This window comes from Gadus macrocephalus, chromosome 4, assembly GCF_031168955.1.
Source record: "Gadus macrocephalus chromosome 4, ASM3116895v1".
NCBI lineage: Eukaryota > Metazoa > Chordata > Actinopteri > Gadiformes > Gadidae > Gadus > Gadus macrocephalus.
The window spans coordinates 22,073,671-22,086,801 of record NC_082385.1 but is presented as its reverse complement, the minus strand read 5'-3'; the positions used below and the strand labels follow the sequence as shown (position 1 = coordinate 22,086,801).

General features: G+C 41.9%; 2 long non-coding RNA genes across 3 annotated transcripts; both read right to left on the bottom strand.

The window, feature by feature from the left end:
- Positions 1-1,427: 1,427 nt before the first annotated feature.
- On the bottom strand, positions 1,428-2,575 carry LOC132455165 (uncharacterized). Of its 2 annotated transcripts, XR_009525112.1 has the most exons (4): positions 2,470-2,575; positions 2,328-2,393; positions 1,674-1,719; positions 1,428-1,590 (listed from the first exon to the last, which is right to left on the bottom strand). It is a non-coding gene; the product is annotated as an uncharacterized LOC132455165 (long non-coding RNA). The 2 variants fall into 2 exon arrangements; XR_009525111.1 differs by having other exon boundaries at positions 2,328-2,575.
- Positions 2,576-4,801: 2,226 nt separating this feature from the next.
- LOC132455164 (uncharacterized) lies at positions 4,802-5,396 on the bottom strand. The gene is made up of 3 exons (XR_009525110.1): positions 5,252-5,396; positions 5,017-5,153; positions 4,802-4,922 (listed from the first exon to the last, which is right to left on the bottom strand). It is a non-coding gene; the product is annotated as an uncharacterized LOC132455164 (long non-coding RNA).
- Positions 5,397-13,131: the final 7,735 nt, after the last annotated feature.

Genomic DNA, 13,131 nt, shown 5'->3' with positions numbered 1-13,131 from the left:
AAGTTGCCCTTTAAGTCTTCCAAATGCATTCTCCACCACAACACGTGCCCTGCACTCTTTTATTGTACAGAGGTTGTTCTGCACTCAACCGGCCGGTGTCAGGGAATGCTTTGAGGAGCCAGTTCTGCAACAGATAGGCAGAGTCCCCTAGAATGTAATGACCCACATTTACCCCGGCAATGTTCCTGGTACAGGCTGGGAAAAGTCTTCCACGCTCCACTAATTCCCACATTGTGGACATTCTCAAAACTCGAGCGTCATGCATACTCCCAGGCATTCCTGCACACACGCTCCAAAACAGTCCTTTTCCATCCACAACACCTTGAAGGATGATGGAATGCCAGCCTTTTCTATTGAAGTAGTCAACATGGCACTCCTGTGGGGCTATAATGGGTATATGTGACCAATCAATGGAACCAAAACACTGCGGAAGGCCCCACTTCTGCTCAATGTAGGCTGCCATTTCTTTGAGTTTCTCCTGGTCAGGAAAACATATCATTTCCGGAGCCGACACCTTGCAGGCAGCATTGCAGAACGATTGCACACATCGACAAACAGTCGTTCTGCTTACACCGAAAAGATGGCCTATGCTCCTGTATTCACCGTTGGTTGCCAGCTTCCACAGTGCGATGGCAACTATTTTCTTCAGGGGGACACACAGGCGAAAGTTTGTGTCCTGCCTCTGCAGCGCTGGACGCATCTTGTTGCAGAGGTACATGAATGTTTCTTCTGACATCCTGAAGTTATCCACCCACTGTCTGTTGGTGAATTCAGGAACAATCGATTCCCACCAGGTACTGGCTCGGCTGAAAGACCAAACTGTTGGCCTGCGGCTGTGAATGTGCAACAGCTGAAGCATCTGAAAGACACAAATAGCAAACATAATTTAATAAACAAATGTATTGCTTGTGTTGCAGAGGTGTATTGAAACAATAAGTAATAACTAATGAAAGTACTTGTAAGGCATCCGGCCTACCACAAAGGGTACTGTCGGCAGTGGAAACGCGACCTCGGAACTGAGCAGGGCTATACCGCCCCCTCCCTACCCCACCTTTGCGAACTGAACCGTTCCGCACCCTGCAGTGGAAACGCGGCAATACAGTCACTAGGAAAATATTCATGTTGGTCTGTTGACAGTGAGTAAAACTGTTTTTTTGTGATTTGATTCAAAAGTGTGATATTCAGGGCACTTGCGGTATGGGGAAGTTCTGCAGGAGAGCGAGACACCATCATCTCCTAATTTGCAGCATGTTTTCCTTTGAAGAAGGAAATGCAGGAAGATGTTAATATGTTGTAAAAAAATAACACCTTGTACACTAAGCATAATGTCTCACGATTTACACATACCTCTCTGAAATCACAATTGGCCCCCATTACAATGTACAGAGTGTACTGTAAGTCAAGAGGTACTGGTTAATATAATGTCAGGCGTACTCCCAAGGATACATTTTTTTCAATACAAATTAACGTGGTTTTAATGTTGCAAGTGAACATTTTTACAGACAACAGCAATGCTATATCATACTGATTAGGTCTAACCATCAAAACAAACAAGCCACAGTTGTTGGAGCACCCTTGCTTTGTTAGGCCCTGAGGTGTGAACAATGTATTTTAATAAAAGTATGGCAAGAAAATAGTAAAAAGTTAGCAAATGCTATTATGTAATGTCTCACCTGGACATCATTCACACCAAGCTCTCTCCAGGGGCCAGAAGAGAGGCTGTGAGCAACGTGTCTGTACAAATAATAAGTGAAGTAAATAAAAGTAGCTAACTTCAATCAACTTTTGATTGAAAAGCATGCATAAACGCTTGGAACAAAGCTTGAACTGAATAAGGAAGAGGTTGGAACTTCAAATAAAAAAGTTTTCATAACAGGCTTAAACAGAACTGCCCGTCTCAAAAAAGAGAAATTGTTCTGTTTCCATCTGTTTAAGGAATCAAAATAGTTGGAATATGGAATGGAATATTTTAGATGAAATAAAAACAGAACCATTGATTAAAACAAACAAAAGGACAAGTGGTTTAAAACCAAACTACCACTGTCCAGAAAGGATTATGTGAGGTGCCCTAAAAACCTGAATAGACTTGTTCTACTCTCATCTCTCCAACCGCTGCCTGAGAGGGAATCTAGGAAGAAAATCTCCCTAGCCTGTGGCCTCAGTATCTGTTAAATATTCAAATTCAAATATAACCAGTTGCAGTGAGTTGTGTAATGTTCCTGGAATCCCAACAGAGCTGACATGCATTTAATTATAGAAAAACATTAAAATCAGCAATGAGCAACTTGTGTAAAGAAAAAAAAGGAAGAAAATATAAAAGTATTTACACAGAGGGTCCAATGTCCAGGTACGGACACTGGGAGAATAATCCACTGTAGACTGGCTGCATTATCCTGTTAAAAGACAACAATAGCTGAATATTAAATGCTCAAACTTCACTCAATAAAGCAAAACTTTTAAACAAATTACCGGAAGGTGATCCATGGGGTTCCTCGATGATGGTGGGAACCAAGAGGAAATGACATAGCTGTCTGCAGCAAACAGGTTCTCTACTCTCTATAACAGAGAAAGTTTGCTAAATCTCTTACACAGCAAAAAGTCCAGTGTTGAATTAACTCCCACAGAGTTAATTTTAACTTTTTGAGGGTTTATATAGCTCCACACTCTCCAGAGTTAAATTAACACTTTCAAAATAGTTAAACTTTTAACACTCTGCCAGAGTTCCTTCTTTAACTCGCAAAACAGAGTTAAAGTAACACTAAGGGATTAGACAACTAACACTGCTCCAAGTACGTTTTAACTATATGGGTAGTGTTAATTTCACTCCCTAAAGTGTAAATTATCTACACTGAAAAAATGTAAAATACATTTATTAAATATTTATTCATTAATTTAATATATACTTATGTTGATATTAATTAATTACAATAAACAATATCATTTCAAATAATTTATTTGTGCCAATTCTTCCTTGCAGTCAGTTTAATTACAACATTGTGAATGAAGGTATAATACAAACTTTCATCTAAAACATTGTATGAGCTTTGAATATCAAAAGGTTTATCAAATCTAAGCTCAGACATTTTTAATAGACATCTTTCCACACTTTTTAATAGACATCTTTCCACACTCTCTGTAAATAGCTTATTAGACAAAAAAACAACGTGATCTCCAACCAAAAGTATTCTTATTCACAGGGTGTAAGTGCTCCTGGATGGTTAAGCAGTCTCGCTCTGGGCGACTCCTTCATTTTCCCCACATCAATGTTATACACTGTTGTCTGCAGGAACGTGTAAAAATTCACTAGTGCCACATCGTAAGACAAATTAAACACAAAATGTGCTTTGAAAAGTTCATCGCATGCCCCGAGGAAGCGGATTGCCTTGCATGGGATGAGATGCTTATCCATGGTGATGTAGAAGCTGTCAATCTTGCTCTTCTGACGCCCGACCGCAAGGAGGTATGGCTGTCGACCCTGCTGGTTGCGGAGATGCTCCTCCAAACTGCAGCATGACTAGGGTAGAAATATGAAAACTGAACATTAGACACAAGAATTATGTACAGCCACAGAGAAAACGACATTATGGAAGTGATTATTCATACATCTTCTCATTGGCTAGTGCAAGATGGGAATGAAGACTTAATTAAAATACCATCCAATTTTTTAGCAACCCTCATTTACATGTGGCTAAGAAGGTGACGTGACAATTATTATAATCAACGTAATAATATAAATACCTTATGAAAGACAACAAGTCTCTCAACTGCATCAGATGCACTAATTTTTGGAGACTTCAGTCCCCCTGGAGGTGGTGGAAGGAGATGTAACAGCAACAACAGAGAGGCCATTGGGTCGTAGGCTGAGGACAAAGAGACACAAAAGAATTAATTGAAAACTTCAAATGTAATACTTTTCAAGTTTGAATAAGAACAAGGAGGCATTATGAGAAAGTTTTAAACAGTCATCCATCTATTAGTCACATTTATCCAAAAAATCTGATCAACGCTTAAGAGATACACAGAATAAACAAATGAAATATTGCAGTTAAAAGTTCAACTGCAATTATAGCAAATGCATTAAAACAAAAACAACTCACTTGTTGCCTCATCAAGATCATCTCCTTGGGGACTTTCTGCTGACTGCACCAAGTGACGCAACTCTGGTGTTGAAGTGAGCTGCTTAGCCTCTTTTATGACATTTGGCTTGAAGAACAAATCCCATTTCTGAAGAAGCCTGGAGGATGTGTCATCATCAAATAGGAGAGTGAAGTCTTGGTCCACCTTTAAGAAAGAAGATATTCAACTACAGGAAATACTTTCAAATGTCTAGCTTTCTAAAACATCTCATCTCAAACTTACCAATCCTTTTGTATCCAGGAATCTTGGGAAGCTGGAGAGGATATCAACACTTCTGCCTGGGTCATTAACGAGCTTCTGACGGTGCAGAAAGGTCTCTCTCATCTTCTGGAAAATTAGGGAATTGTCTGTGGTATGGTTGAGCAAAGACATGGCCTCTTGGCAAGCATCACCATCAAGCTGCCTTTCAACATGAACAGTTCTTTGGAAATTTGGGCCTCCTGGAGAAAAGCAAATAGCGCTATTTGGTGGCACTGCAGATCCTTGACGAATCTTCCTCTGGACTGTTTTCAGACGCCAAGAAATGTATCCTGTGCTACTTGCAGAATCATAGAAGTGTTCCTGAAATTAAAAATAAATGAAATGTGTCGTCATACCAGGCTCATGAGCAATCTCACGGAATTCAAATATCAATGTCATCCACAGTTTTTTATCATTACATGAAAGTGTAAACAATAATAATGACTATTACATAGCCCTTCTTGGAATATGGATCCCTGAGGGAAGGGAACAGCATCACTATCCCATGTGCATAATCCTCTCTGGTTTCTTTAGTGGGAAGGTGCCTGAGAGCAGATATTCAATTAGTAAATGAGTACATTTAATGCAATGACCATGCAGTCATTTGGCACAAATAAAGACAATATGAAAGAAACATACCCATGATTGTCAATCATGTGAGCCACCAGGATGTTAACCATTTGTCTTCTTGCAGCATCTGTCAGGGTTTCTGTTGTTTGGTACTCCTGTAGTACTTCTTCACCTCCGGATTTGCCTCTCAGCACAGCTTCAATCAACTAATAAAAAACAAAAACATGAGAATAACAAACATGCGGATAAACAGCTTTTCCAGAGACTCAAGAGTGTAAAAATGTATTAAGAAGTATTAAGAAACCTGTTCGGCAGACGCAGCATCACGTGTATCCTCGATTCTTTGTCTCTTGCTATAGACCTCATCTATTATAACAGTTGATGTACTTGAGCTGAAGCTTGAGTCAGACAGCCCAGGAGCAGAATACAAGGAGCTGTCAGATAATTCTAAAGGAATAGAAAACATGTTAGTAATTATATTCTGTAAGGTGTAGTGCTTAATTATGCCTGCCTTTATATCTCCCCCTGATCTGAGAAAACTGTCAGCATCACATTGCCTTGTCCAACGAGGTCGCTGAATATATCTTCATCAACTTCTGTCCCTGTTGCATCCTTGTATGTAACTTTAGCATCAGTGGGCAGGCAAAATCCTTCGATGACTAGAAAAGATAATAAGATAAAACTGAATGTGCTTTTTAAGTCAGCAGTGTTCTTGCCTCACAGCGAATAACTTCCCATTAAATATCAGCACTGTATAATCATTCAATAGACCTAGAGCATTTTCCCCTCACAACCCCCTCCCTCTTAAGTGCAAATTAAAGGCATCAGAATACACAACATTACGGAGCTTACAGAATGAGCATTTAAAATAACATGGGTGTGGTTTTAAACCTTTTTCCTAAGCCTTGCTAACCTTTTTCATGGAATTGCAGGAAATCAAACCGTCCTTCAGCTTCCTCCAACTTCACATATTTCTGCTGTTGGCCGTACCTCACCTGGACCAGCATTTTTACTGAGACATGCAAGGAAGTTTGACAAAGTAAATAAACATTTCAAAGGAAGAACGGTAAAAACTAGAATATGTGTGTGTGTGTGTGTGTGTGTGTGTGTGTGTGTGTGTGTGTGTGAGGGTGCATCTCACACCTGTACCTTGCTCAAGTCTAGATTGTTTGGCTAGTGTGAGTGCACCAACCGTACTCAAGTCCACTTCCATTCCTTGGCCTGAGCACACTTGGGAGAGGTGTGCTCAGGCCACGGTACAGATGCTAATGACTCGACACACGCACGGCTACGCAACCTGAGCTGGATGACGTATAGTCCATGTGACCCTTCTTTCCCATTAAACAATAAACATGGCGGCTAGCGGTTCACGTTGGTGCGACTGTGAAGTTTAGTTTTCTAAAGGTTGGGTATGGGATTTGCGAAACGCCAGCAGATTTTGAAAACACACAACTCGAATGGTCCCTCTCCTTCAACGCTGACTCCACCCATTCCAAGTACATGGACGCACAATCATGCACAAGCGCGAACACAGATGCGCAAGAGCGAGCCAGGCTAGCTAGGTTAGAGTTTAGGGTTGTCTTCTAGTTCTAGGTCCAAATGTGGATTAGCTAGTTAGCTAGCTCCAGTAGCTACCGCAGGATAACAACAAACAGAAGCTTGCTCTGGGTCACGAGCTTTGAGTACGTGCACGAAGGGGTCACGAGCGGGGGAGGGGGAGTGCAGTATGACATTTTGATTGACGTACTCACTGTCCAATGCCATCAACTGAAAACTAAGCGATATGGAACTCAAACCGTGATTCTGAATTAAGTATAAATTATTTTATTGAAGATACAAGTGTGTAGATATGTTAAATGTTTTGAACGCAGGTACACGGTTAAAAATGTATTTAGTTACGATGTGTGTCAGAATGGGCGGACGGCGGGAATGGGCAGACTGCGGGAAAAGCCATTTTGTGCTTTAGCTTTAATTTAGTAATTTAAGTAAATTAACTGGTAAAATACTTAGAAACTTTTAATTAAGTAAATTATCCGAATACCTTTTCCAACACTGCAGGTCACATAATCTGATGATGGGTCACCAAATACAGTACACACAAATAGACACGTGAAACGCCCGTCTGCGTGTAGGGACAAGTTCGGACATGCAGCCCCTTCGATGAACATAGTGAAGCCCAAAAATCGGCCTCAAACGAGATTTATACAATAAAAATCATAAAGCTGGTCTTTTTATCGCTTTAAGCTTGCATGTGAATTGTTAAATCGTCATTGATGAAATAGGAGACGGTTTTAGTAACACGTGGTTAGCTTAGCCCATTAGCATAGTCTGCTAAGTGGCTAATCACCAGCACCAATTTGCTGATCAGTCCTTGCATTAAACACACTGAAATACACAGCATAAATAGATTTTTCAGTAAATTTGACTTAATTGCACTTACTGTGTAGTATTGCATGAGTGGTAGAAAATGTCCAGACTTGCCTCCTCTGTCTCCAACCGTAGAAGTGAAATGCATGGGCGGAACTTAAAGGTTGGGTATACACGAAGGGGGAGGGGGAGTACAGTACGACCGTTTGATTGACGCACTTACTGTCCAATGCCACTCGGTGGTTCTGGAAATCATTGGAGTTTTTCGAGCCCTGCCCGTTCCACAGATGATTGACTTGTTTAATTTTCATGTCAATACTTCTAACTCAGTGTCTGTAAGCCGGTTATGATAAGGATTTCAAGTAATTTTGCAAAAATGGCCAAAAAAGAGAATTCCATGCCCAACCTTTAATTACATCTCTGCAGAGTTGCGTTAACACTGATGTGATCAACTCTGTCATATAACTCCAACTCTGAACACCATTTAAATCAGAATGTGTTAAAATTACACTCTGGGAGTGAAAAACAACTCAGAAATGTTTAACCCCGAAAATTCAACACTCCAATTTTTGCTGTGTGTTTTCGAGAGCTGTAAGTAAAATCCTTCCTGCGGTAGTTTTTTTGTAATAAATAGTTGTATTTTATGTTTCATGCCATAATAATATCACTATACAACAGATGAATTAGTATTTAAACCTGTGATAAAGTGTGCAATGTCACAGTTTTGAAGTTTAGAGGTAAAAAAGGTTTAAGTGTCAGTAGTCGCTGTCGGGACAATTGAAACACCTGTTTCAAACGTCCCGCACATCATCATGCGTAATTACGCGAACATTGCACGATCATTACCTGTATAAATCACAGAATTAATAAATGTTTTGCAATGAATAACTATTGCTTTGAATTAATAACATATTTTGAATGAACAAAACGTGTTTATCACATGCATCAACAGATTATTACTGAGTGAAAAATGCCGCGCGTGAGAAGGAGAACCACTTCCCGTGGGCTGGTTCCTGCATGGGTGTATGCCAGGGCCTGCAGCGAGGTCAATTCTGGGAGCTCAGTGAGGCAGGCAGCGTTGGCCAACAACATAAACCATGTGACGTTGTCACGCTACCTCAAGCGGAGGGCAGAAGAGGGCAGTGAAGCGGCTAGGTCCCCTGGCTATAACCCGCACAATAGGGTTTTTAACGCAGCGCAGGAGGGAAAGGTCAGGGACTACCTGAAGAGGGCAGCAGCCATTTATTTTGGGCTCACCCCTAATGAGGTCAGTGTTGTGAAAAGGGCTACATAAGTTGTAGGACAGGCACACATGTATGCTATGCACATGCTTTAATTAATAAATATGAACAAATAACATAAACATAAACACACAAATGTACATCAACTTTTTATGACCCCTTCAGGTCAGAAAATTTGCCTTTGAGCTGGCAGTGCACTTCAGCTGCCCATTCCCTGCATCCTGGTCGAGGAAGAGCATGGCGGGGAAGGACTGGTTCACCTCCTTCATGGAGCGCAGTGGCAGCCTCTCCCTTCGGCGTCCAGAGGCCACTAGCCAACAACGGTTGTCAAGTTTCAACCTAAGTAATGTAAACTTGTTCCACCAAAATTTAAAGACAGTGCTGGACCGGCACCAGTTCCAGGCCAAGGATATTTGGAACATTGATGAAACAGGTATTTACTATGAACTTTATTAACATAAAACACAACTATATACACACAACTATATATATACACAACTATATACACACAACTATATTATATACAACTATACTCACACCTATTTACAGGGGTCACCACTGTCCAGGTGCCAGACCGTGTCGTCGCCCAGATGGGGCAGAAGCAGGTCGGGTCAGTGACCTCAGCGGAGAGGGGGACCCTGGTCACAGTTGCCCTGGCAGGCAATGCTCAGGGCGACCTTGTTCCGCCATTTTTCATCTTCCCCCGTAAGCGGTTCAAAGACCACTTCCTGAGGGGTGGACCCGTTGGCTGTGCTGGCAGCGGCAACCCAACTGGCTGGATGAAGGAGCCAGACTTCCTCCTGTACCTGGCCCACTTCACCAGTCACACCCGTGTGTCCAAGGAGTCGAAGCTGCTCCTCCTGCTGGACAATCACACGTCCCACCTGTCAATTGCAGCAATTGATTACTGCAGAGCCAATGGCATAGTGCTGCTGTCATTCCCTCCCCACTGCACCCACAGGTTGCAGCCAATGGACATTAGCGTCTTCGGCCCCCTTAAGGGGTACGTAAACAGTGCGGCGGACAGGTGGATGAGGAGCCACCCAGGGATAAACATCTCAATTTATGATGTGCCCTCCATCGTTGCTGAAGCCTTACCAAAGGCTGCAACAGTGAACAACATCACCTCCGGGTTCTCAAGTCCAGGGATCTGGCCTTTTAACCCCTCTGCATTTGAGGAAAAGGACTTCGCCGGAGCCTATTCGACAGACCGTCCTCCTCCCCAGGCTTCGGGTGACGAGGTCAGCGCTTCTCCAGGTGCCACTTCAGGTAGGAACTGTTCATCAGAAGCAACAGAGGATTAAACAAAGGTTAATAATAGATAAATAAATAGTCCCATAAGTCCAAGTTCATAAAAGAAGTCCATAGGGCAGTGGACGGCAGAGAAGCTGTGTTTATAAACATTTATTTAAAAGTGTGTATTTTTTAAATGTGTCCTTTGGCAGGCATGGATGTACCTGATCGAGCTGCCGGGCCTGACGAAGCTGTCCGGCCTGAGAGAGAGGCCGTTGAATTCAGCCCGGACATCGTCCGGCCTTACCCTAAGGCCGGACCTAGAAAGATCACAAAGAGAAGAGGGAGAAAGAGGCAAGTGGAGTTACTCTTGCATCTCATATCTTGTCTGGACTTCCTTTGTCTACAGTCATGTAGACCTACCACATTTAAAGTAATTCAATTATCATTAAAACGTCCAATTTAATGTTTCAGGACAACTGCTATACTTACGGACACCCCGGTGAGGGCTGCTTTAGAGGCGGAAAAACAGGGAACTGTGAAGCAGCGTCGTCCCGCCAAGCAGCCTCCCTCCTCTCGGGCTCCCAAGAAGAGGCTCTTCTCGCCCGCTCCTGAAGCCGCCCCCCTTGCTGGAGTCACCCCTGGTGCCACCTCAGCTGCTCCTCCCACCATCACCTGGCCCGCTGATGGAGTCAGCCCCACCTTAGGCCTAGTTTGTCCTGTTCCGGAGGCAGCAGAGTTCACCACCATTGCTGCCTCTACATCTCCAATTTATTTAGGCCTATCCAGCGAGGACGTCAGCTGCCTCGTGTGCTGCGAGCTCTTCAGCGCCTCGATGTCTGGGGAAGAGTGGGTCCAGTGTGTATTTTGCTATAAGTGGTCGCATGAGGCTTGCACCGACGGGAGTGCACACTACCTGTGTCACCTGTGTGACAAAGAATAAAAATATTCAGCCTACTATACTGTCCATGTGTCTTCACTAGTTTGCAGTGGAAATACTGTAAATGTAGGCCTACAGCACAATTCACTTAACATTATAGACTGATTAACTAACTAACTAACTATGAGGCCTGGGTTAGGCTATGAGTGGGAGCTTGGCTATTAAATATTTTGCAGGGTAGGCCTACTTTTCGTCCATCATGGTAACGCATCAAAAATAACAATGGCTACATTCAATTATGACAATAATAATTTAATTTAGTGGATATGCACACTTAAGAACTGCTGGGTATAAGCTATAGGCTAGCCTTCTACACCCTAGCTCTTGGTCACGACACATGGCTTGCCGATTTATCCTTTTCTCCAGCCATTACCATCCATCAGCTAGAGTGTCAAAGTTCTGCTTATTATGATTTCAACATAATGTTCATGTAAATGTGCAGACAATTACACAATATTTATCAGAAAAAATAAGTTTAGCCACTTACCTGTCCACAGAGACTTCGGATGCTTCTGTGCGCCGTGCTGAGCGTGTCGAAAAGAAGTTAACCCCGTGCGGCGCTTGGATACATTTCAGATGTAACAGGTCTCGTGATATCCTGTTGACCTGGTAGTTTTTGTTTAAAATAAATAAAAGGGTATTCAACCGTGTATCCTTAAACATTACTTAGGACAGGGAAATAAGTAAATTTAATGCAAATTTAGTCGTCCAAAAGAAGAAAGGTGAGTTTTAACCGAAATGTGCATCTTGACAATTACGCACGGGCCAAAAATATATTTTGACCTATTTATATTATGCGGAATTATGTGAAATTTTAGCAATGACGAGTACACTAGTATGTTGTCTGGTATGTAGCGTAAAAAGAAGAGTAAGGGCAATAGATTATTTTTAAAATATGCTGTTTCATTCGTCCCGCATGCGTGTTTCAAACGTCCCGACTAGGCGGGGCGTTTGAAACAAATGTCAACTTGCGTTCAAAGTTAAATAACAGCTCGATCATCCAACATATGTATTAAATTTCACTTGTAATTAAGAGAACACACCTGTGAGTTGTTGATCACATGTTAAAATTATTTGTATACGTAACGTCATCTTTGAAAAAGACGTTTAACTGCAAAGTGTTTCAATCGACCCGGCTCTCCCCTACATAGGCCTACGCCAAATGACAATTTTGCGTGCATATGATACTCAAAACCCAGCATTAACTTCTGTGGAGGGCAGATACGTCCACGACATCACCAGCGAGAATTTCCGACGAAATATGGGTACCCTTTTCGTCGTCTTTCAACGCGGGGGTCCGTCAGACAGACAGTTAATCCCTCACCGTCGGATATATTGGATATCATTGTCCATCAACGGTGATGCCGTCACGTTATGCAACTATTGATTTGTTTGACATGATCTACAAAAAAAAAAAAAACAGACCATCAGAGCAACCCTGTCTCATCAAAATTACGTTCCCAGAGAACTACTCGGCATTCTCAATTACGTTTGTCAAAAAATGTATTTTGTCCGTGATTACGTTTTATTCAACGTATCTCAAATACGTTCGTTCTCAGCCTATTTTTTGCCCTTTATTTACTTCTAGGATTATGTTTGGTTGAAACGTATCCCAGATATGTTAAACGTCAACGCTTATTTCAATTCGGGGAACGTTTCATTTGACGTATTTTGTCTGAAACACGTATCTTGGCCGTGAATATGTTTTATTGAACAACCAACAAGGTTATAAAATACATAAATTCCTGGTTATATACAATGCATGAATTATCTATTTGGAAACTTCCCATCACTGCTAGTACGGCGAAGGTGACGGTGATGCAGGGTTGCAAGCTTCACGGATTGTATTAAAAACAGAGTCTTGTTAGGGTCACGGTTTTCTTGAGTATTTCCAAACCCAGCGCAGAAACAGTTGGGGTGTAATATGTATTGTATAATCTTCTTGAAAGATCAGTCAGAACTATTAAAAACCAGAGGATGGGCGGGGCTGGGCAGTGGACACACACACACACACCAACCCGGTATCACGCCAAGGCGTGAAATAGATACGTTGGTCCACATCGCAAGGCGTGTTCAGGGTCACGCTTTGCCTGACCAAAGCATGAGGAGTAGCCTACACGCTTTCTTCTCCATTCTAAATGAATGTATGAATAACACCAACAGGGGGCGAGACGTTCTCCTAGCATTTGGTGAAATTGTTACGTAGCCTATATTAATCTTTATTATCTGAATGAGAAATGCAATATTTTAGGAAAGTTACACATTTAAACGTGTTTCTAATAAAATTTCTAGCGAAAACATACCTTTTCCTTGCATAATCTCCAGAAAGTGAATGTGTATGATCTTTATTAATCTTTATTATCTGAATGGGAAATGCAATATTTTAGGACAGAATCACCATTA